Source organism: Nicotiana tabacum, chromosome 8 (assembly GCF_000715075.1).
Source record: "Nicotiana tabacum cultivar K326 chromosome 8, ASM71507v2, whole genome shotgun sequence".
NCBI lineage: Eukaryota > Viridiplantae > Streptophyta > Magnoliopsida > Solanales > Solanaceae > Nicotiana > Nicotiana tabacum.
The window spans coordinates 44,528,839-44,537,124 of NC_134087.1; the positions used below are offsets into that span (position 1 = coordinate 44,528,839).

General features: G+C 34.9%; 1 long non-coding RNA gene across 1 annotated transcript; it reads left to right on the top strand.

Moving 5' to 3' along the window:
• Positions 1-2,737: 2,737 nt before the first annotated feature.
• LOC142163559 (uncharacterized) lies at positions 2,738-7,303 on the top strand. The gene is made up of 2 exons (XR_012694504.1): positions 2,738-3,139; positions 7,139-7,303. It is a non-coding gene; the product is annotated as an uncharacterized LOC142163559 (long non-coding RNA).
• The last annotated feature ends 983 nt before the right edge of the window (positions 7,304-8,286 follow it).

Consider the following 8,286-nt stretch of genomic DNA (forward strand, 5'->3'; position numbering starts at 1 on the left):
TTTTCCTTGCCGGGACGTATTTACTTGTATTGTCGATTGCCTTGCCGGGTTAGTATTGTTTCTTTATTGATCCCTTGTCGGGACTCTTGTTGTGATTGGTGTTGAACTGTATATGTGAATCGGGTTGCGTGCTGCAATAATATTATTATTGAATCGGGTTGCACATCGCAACAATATTATGCTTGGATCAGATGGCATGCCGCAATAATGATATAATTGGATCGGGTTGCACGCCGCAACAATAATATAATTTGATCGAGTTGCACGCTGCAACAGTGATAAATAATATGGATCGGGTTGCACGCCGCAACAGTGTTATTATATTTTGGGATCGGGTTGTGTGCCGCAACAATTGATAATACAAAGTGTTTATGGATTGGTTACGAGTTCCTTATTGTTTTGCTGTAAATTCTAGATTGTCTTTATGCTTTTCTCTTAATTTACTATTGGTATTGATATTCCCTCGCAGCATGTACCCCCTCCCATTTTTACTTGTTTATTCTTGTTTTATTTTCCGCTGCATATTATATAACTGCACAGGTTCATTTGGTAGTATGGTATTAGCCTCGTCACTACTTCTCCGGGGTTAGGCCAGGCACATACCAGTACATGGAGTCGGTTGTGCTGATACTACACTTTGCACTATGTGCAGATCCCGGAGCGATAGCTTTTGGACCGTACTTTGGGTGGCTACCTTCAGTCTAGTTAGAGATCCCGAGGTAGTCCTGCAGGCTTCCGCATGACCGACGTTCTCTTCTATCTTTTTATGTATTCTATTTTCATTACTTCAGAGACAGATTGTACCTTTCTTTCCAGATAGTTGTATGTAGTATTCGTAGTTGGTTCATGATATTGTGACACCGGATTCCGGGTAGAGATGTATGTTGGTATTGTCATACTGGTTTGGCTAAGTTATCAGATTAAGTCTTCCGCATGTATTTATTTATCGTTAATATTTCACTGTTGATCGCATATTAATTTAAATTGTTAAAAGGGCTAAATAAAAGAGTTAGTGATTCTATATTACGCGGCTTGCCTAGCTTTCACGAGTAGGCGCCATCATGACTCCCGAGGTGGGAAATCCGGGTCGTAACATTAATTTCCTTAGGTTATTAATCTTTAGCTTTCTTTAAGTTAAGGAGTCCCTCCTAGAGAATAGGGTCAATTTTAGTTTTCTTAAGTTGTTAATCTTTAGTTGTCCTCGAGTTCAGGAGTCCCGCCTGGAAAATAGGGTCAGTTTTTAGTTTTCTTAAGTTGTTAATCTATATTGTTTCTTTAGTTTATGGGTCTCGCTTGGAAAATAGGGTCAATGTTTAGTTTAGTAAAGCTCAGCTTATCATTTTCCTTAAGCTCAATCTCACAGGAGACGCATATCCTAGTCGAGTCTTTAGTTTTACTCTCATCATCACATCCTTCATCAATAGCATCGGTGATTTACAATTTTTTCAATAACTCACGAAATTTGTCTAGTGAAAACTGGGACAGAAAATTTAGTTCGTTCATTTGTTTTGGTATCGGAGCAGGTTTTTACCTCGTTGCACAGGATTCAGATGACCAAAAAGAAGTCTCAATCCAAATAAAGAAAAGGAAAAGAAGTGAATCCAAAATGCAGAAGCGGATGAAATGTGGATTGCTCAAGACATGACTAAAGTCACGAGTTTTGCATGTCCGATCTTGATTCGAAGAAACCATAGAGGAATGAACTAGCACCTGCAGCTAACAAGCATCAAGATTCAGATCAAAGTCTGCATGAAGAAACATTCAAGACTCAAGATCAAGTTTTAGAAGATTTATAGATAGGAGTCTTGTAATTCATAGCTGATAGGCTTGTGTAGTTCTTTTAGATTTTGATTTTGATGTGATAACAGGACCGCGGACCAGAGCCTCGAACGGTACCTCACTTGACTCTCGAACTCATCATACCATTGATCTCTCTGAACTACACATGGCCTGATTCCTTTATAGCCAAGGATATGTAGGCAGCTCAGATAACAGAGCTCAGTTACAATCTTTTGTCCATCCTTGTTTTGTTTGGAATAAGCGTCGGGTCATAAATCAATTATGTTGCTTATTGTTCTTTGCTTCGAAAACTCTTCGTGTTTCCAAGCAAAGAGTGGCAGCTGTAAGAAAGTAATTTTTTTATCCGGGCAACTTTTAAAAGTAGTATTTTAAAAATATTTATTTATTTTCATTTTAATAGGACTTAAGTCAACTTTTAATTTTAAAACAAAAGTTTATTAAAAACACAAAAATAGTTTTATAATATTTCTTCTCTTATTATATATCTTTTTTATTTATCTTTTTTATTTATTTAAGCTTATTAGTATTTTATAATGATAACATTTTAATTTTTTTACCATTACATTAACATGGTTTTCTCTACTTTTTTATAACATTCAAAAAATAACAAAAATATTTTTATTTTAATATATAGTTCACTTTAATAGTTTATTCTCATTAACTAAGATTAATTAGTATATTTTGGTAGTATTTTTATTTTTATTTTTATTTTTGTTCAATGAGGAAGAATTGAATTTGGGTCAATTGGAAGCTAATTTTCGGATTTTAGTGGCCCAGCAAGACAAAGACTGATTCTTCCCAATTCCTTTTTGCCCAAACCTTTTTCTCACCTATCAAACCCCTCCCTTAATCATTGTCATTGATCTGCTTTCATCCAAGGGCCCCAATTTATTCCAACACCCCAAATATAAATCTCAATATAACACAAACTAAAACCTAATCTTTAAGACTCTAGAGCAGACACCCCCTCCAAGAGAGGATCCCTTTGGACCCTTCAGCAGAACTCAAAAATCGGCCACTACCCTATAATTCCTCTAAGCTTCAGCACCCCACCCCTTCTTCACAAGAGAAATCAGCCACAAACACACACACCCAAGAAACAGATAAGAAACGGACACAAGAAAAACGAAAAAGAATCTGTCGAAAGTGTCTTTGATTAATGAAAAGACAACAAGGAAATGTGTTGACTCCACTGAATTAGAGCACAATTCTCCAAGGGAAGCCACTGCTGATAGAAACAGCGGGGAGGGACATAAGGAATAAATACAGACTCCACCAAAGAAAAACAAAACAAAAAAAAACCGTTTGGGCCCCCGTCGTGCCTGTTCACCAGAATCATGTAAGTTTGGTTGGACGATTTCTGTTAAATACGCTATGGATTTTGATTTAGTTTTCTTACCTATATGGTTATGTTATGTTGCCTTTGTTTTAGCATGTTGAATTGGTGATTTAAGTGAGCTATTTAATTGGATAGATGGAAAAATTGGAGTTGTTTCTTTCATAATAAGAATGGGCCATAATAGATCATGTTAGCTAGCTTATTTACTCTCCAGTAATATTTTGTCCATAAATTTGGTATCACATTAATCTCAAAGTAGTTTAGGAAAATGAACAGCACATCAACATCGTAGCTTGCTTTAAGCGCGTTAATTAAATAAATTATCGTGACTATGGGTTCTGGTTCTCGTGGATTAGTCATGATACGTAATCCCAAATTCAGGTGTACGTGTGACTTGATTTACAACTTCAAATAATTATAAAATAAACATGTTATAAATCGCTGGTGCATTTCACGTGACGCGATTCGCAATGTGATCAAAAACAATAAGTGCGCGACATCGCGACTTATTTAAATAAATTTCATAAATACTCAAAGCATTTCCATAATTAGTTAAAAGTGATTAGCAAGTCAAAAATGCAAAATAAGTTTAAATATGTATTAAATCAGATAATCAGACCAATTATTGATAGTTGAACGACCGTGCTAAAATCACGAAACTCGGGAGTACCTTACACCTTCTCTCGAGTTAGCAGAATTCCTTACTCGGTCTTCTGGTTTCGCAGACTTTAAAACAGAGTCAATTTCCTCGATTTGGGATTAAAAATTAATCGGTGAATTGTGATACCATAAATTATTCCAAGTGGCGACTCTGAATTAGATATAATCTCATTTCAAATAATATCACTTTGATTGAAAAATCCCCTATTCCCTCGAAAAAAAGGAGGTGTGACAACTTGTAATTCTCCCCCTTCTTAACTTACTAGTATGAGTAGCCGAGCTTCGCGCTGGTTCAACGCAAAGAAAGCTTATAAAGTTCCATTACACGTGTTACCTTTTGATTCTAACCAAAATGTTCAGTGAAGAGTTGTGTTACTCTTAAATTAAGCTTGCCTTTTTTGTGGGAGTATTTGATGGCGGCTCCTATCCTTGTAAAGACGAAATAGAGGACAAATCTACCTCCGTTGAAGTTACTTTGGTTACCAGTTTCCCTAAATAATAGTATCAATTGGGGAAGTTAAAATAATTGAGTGAAGTCGTTGATCGTTATATGGTCCAAAGCAAGACCTTGTTTTTATCAAAGAATTTGTCCAGTGAAATAATAGAAGAATTTTCCTGCTGTAGACAAGTAATGAAGAAATTATAATACATTCAAAAATTAAGCATGAGACAGTTGATCAAATGATATTTTGATTATTAGAAGTCACTTGCTGATTTAGAGCCTTTGACTTTCATAATCTCAATGCTATGTGACCTATGCACAATTCACACTTGAGATAAAAAAAATAGCTACTACGCACATCTCCATGGAATAGCGGGAGTTACTTTGTCTATTGAACAAAACACTTAGAAATAAATAATGAGACGACAACAATAATAGCAAGAAGTCTAGTGAAAAGTATCACTGTTGTAACCCTAAATTTAGTTCATAATCAGTTTAGAAGAATGTACAAGACTATTTGATCTTCTAGATATACAAAAATATACATGACACATAGTAGTTACATCAAGCTGTCTACAGTACAAAATATTTATACTATCTTAAAATTTTGTTCAAAAGAACAATTAGGTCGACCCTCCTTCTAGGCCAGCCAAAATCGATAGATAAAGGCCATATGATAAGAGATGAGTTTGATTGCATTGAGTTACTTTTCCTACAACCTTTTGATAATATAACATATATAGTAAAAAAAAAATACCATATAAGAATAGCACGATGTTAATAAACAATAAAGTCCAATAATCTTAACGAAGAAGTTTCACACATTTAAACGTGTTGAACATTTTTACTGTCTTAAGATCTGATTTTACATTTAAGCTACAATCATTATTGAGAGAACCCATATGAATAACAAAACTATTGTACCTACTGGATGAGCACATATTCTCAACAACCACGTAATATAAAGGAAACATCAAAGTGGCAATAAGTTACTCAAAGAGCATCTTTGCGAATCTAAAAAAAAAAGTTATCCAAAGAATACATATTATAGAACTGCAAAGATAACATAAAGAGGGCAACTAAAGAGACAATCCGCTTAACCCACATGAAAAAACTTATCTTTCAGCATAATCAACTATCTTCACACTCACACACTATTAAGATCAGATTGAACAATAGGAAATTAAAAAGAGAAAATAAAAAAGTTCCTTTCTCCAGTCTCCTTCAACTGCATCCTAAATCGGCTGTTTCTGCATAGCATCGGTGACCTATTTCTGATGCCTATAAATGCACTAATTTTTGGAGAACCTAACTGTTTAGACATGTCCCAAACAGAAAACGTCAATAGAGAATCCTGAAATGATGCACAAATCAAACTAGCAGACCCAAATCCCACCAAACCCACAAATCAATGGAAAAGTGAAGGAAAATAATAGATCACTAAAACTCGCATTAGAGTAAACTAAGCAATTATTTTAATCTTTTTATAAAATAATGATTTTTATTTATCTTTTCCAAATAGTAAAATGGGCAATATTTATATACCAATAGTGAATCTCATATGTTGTATTTATGTTGTATATGAAGTATGTTCGTACCTGTAGATGCCACCATAAGCTACTGAACATGTATATTAGCCAATGAACTTTTGCGACGAAAGATCAAAGCTGGCTGTTTTACAGTTAAATTGACATTCAATCTAAAGTACAAACATAGGAGAAGCCTACAAACATACTCTGCTTGGTAGAGAGCAGCTACCTCATCAAATGATTAATTGCCCACCTAAATTACGAAAAAATTCTTGTTCACTAAAGTCATGTTGTAAAAGTAAATAAAAAATGAGCTTAATTGAAAGCCAAAAAAAAAGTTCAATCCCTAAAGCATGTTGGCATCTGCGGATGTGATTGTAAGCAATTGAACATCTACATTAAGCCAAACAACATTTGTTTAGAATATAGGACAAGCTATGTTTGACACTATATTGCAGTTAAATTCATGTTTTTGTATAACACAGAGTTTCTAAATTCTAAACACATCACTCCTTTTTGTACTTTTGTTTAGAAACAGTTCAAGAACATTGAACCTGTTAGCTAGATTAATTATTATTGTAGTAGCGTCATAATAAACCAGTGAAACTTATTCCCTACATCATTAACAATGTCATGCCATTAAATTCTCTAACATTTATATTCAAATTTTTTCGTTGTTATCATGCAATTTATGAGATTTTCAAACGTCAGAGTACAAACTGATTAGAAATCTGTTAGATAGATCTGGTATTTTCAAATGCTCAAACATATATATCTAGATGCCAATCTAGCTAAAGTGCATTAGCAACATCCATCTCTAGCAATTTTGTTACGCACCATCTCTTTCCCTTTTCATGTGTGTCTCTGTCTTCTCTACTTCTCTACCTTATCTAATTTTTCAAGACATAATCCAAATTAGTTTCAAAGTGCCAAATAAAATATTAAACCTATCCAATTACAGTTACATATTCTATTTGATCATTCGTATGTCCTTAACATCCTAGAGGGGATATGTTTCAACAACCTTATGCAGTCTTTTTTATTCTAAAAGTTAATTATTTATTCAATGACCTTGCTAACTTGTCTTCTCACAAGTTATTTGTTAACAATTGCTTTGCTGGTGTATATATTTTGTATTAAAAAAGTAAAAGAGAAGAAAGGTGCTGATAAAAAAAGAGTGAAAAAAAAAATGTTAAGATGAGTATATTTCAAAGCTAAAGGTGTAACGATTTGAAGCCATTAATACATGATAAACGGCCAAAAATGCATATTTTTCGATGTACTTTCATCTCATAACTTGTGTGATTACGGTAGGTTACATGAGATGTTGTAGTGAATTATGCTCATTACGTGCATTCTTATGTGTAGGAGCAAGTTGGACGAAATGTGAACAAAAGAAAGACTTTGCTCGTTCACTCTTGCGTGCACACGAGAGAGTGAACGAGCTATTGAGGAAGAGCTTGGAGAAAAAAAATAGCGAAATATAGCAAAAAGGCTTGAAAGTGCACGAGAGACCTAGAAGAAAAAGAAAAAGAGAAGAACTTTGCTCGTTCACTCTCGCGTGTGCACTAAAGAGTGAACGAGCTAACCTAAAAGGCCTGTTTTGAAGTGGGCTTGTATTATATCACCCCATGCTAACCCTATCCCATATAAATAGTCACTAAACGCACTTTTGAAGGGGGAGGACATGACTTGTGAAGAGAGACGCCACTTATGGAGAGAAATTACAAACAAAAAATATTCAGGAGCAAAGATATCTCTGATTTCTTCATCATTTCTTAGTATTTTCAATTATTCACACTTAAATTTGTTTGATACTATCATGAGGGGCTAAAACCCATAGTTTTGGGGTTGTGTGACGACCCGGTCGGTCGTTTCGAGAGTAATAGTCTCGTTTCCCCATTTCTTGCTTCTTTTGTGTTCTACAGCTATATTATGATATACCGGATTAGGTGGTTCGGGTTCGGAGTGGTTTCAGAGTGAACTGAGACACAATCTCTTATTTGGAAGCTTAAGTTGTAAAATTGACCGGATGTTGACTTATGTGTAAACGATCTCGGGTTTGAATTTTGGTGGTTTCGTTAACTTCGTTAGGTGATTTTGGACTTAAGAGCGGGTCCAGAATGTAATTTGGAGGTCCGTGGTAAAATTAGGCTTGAATTGGCGAAAGTTAGAATTTGGGCGATTTTGGCCGGTAGTGAAAATTTTGTTATCGGGGTCGGATTGGATTTTCGAAAGTTGGAGTTGGTTCGTGGTGTCATTTCTGACTTGTGTGCAAAATTTGAGGTCATTCGGACCTGGTTTAGTAGGTTTCGACATCGTTTGTGTAATTCGGAAGTTTAGAAGTTCTTAGGCTTGAATCCGGGGGTAATTTGGTGTTTTGATATTGTTTTGATTGATTCGAAGGTTCGACTATGTTTATATTATATTATGAGACGTGTTGGTATGTTTGGTTGAGGTCCCTAGGGCTTCGGGGTGAGTTTCAAGTGGTTAACAAATCAATTATGGCCTTTGAG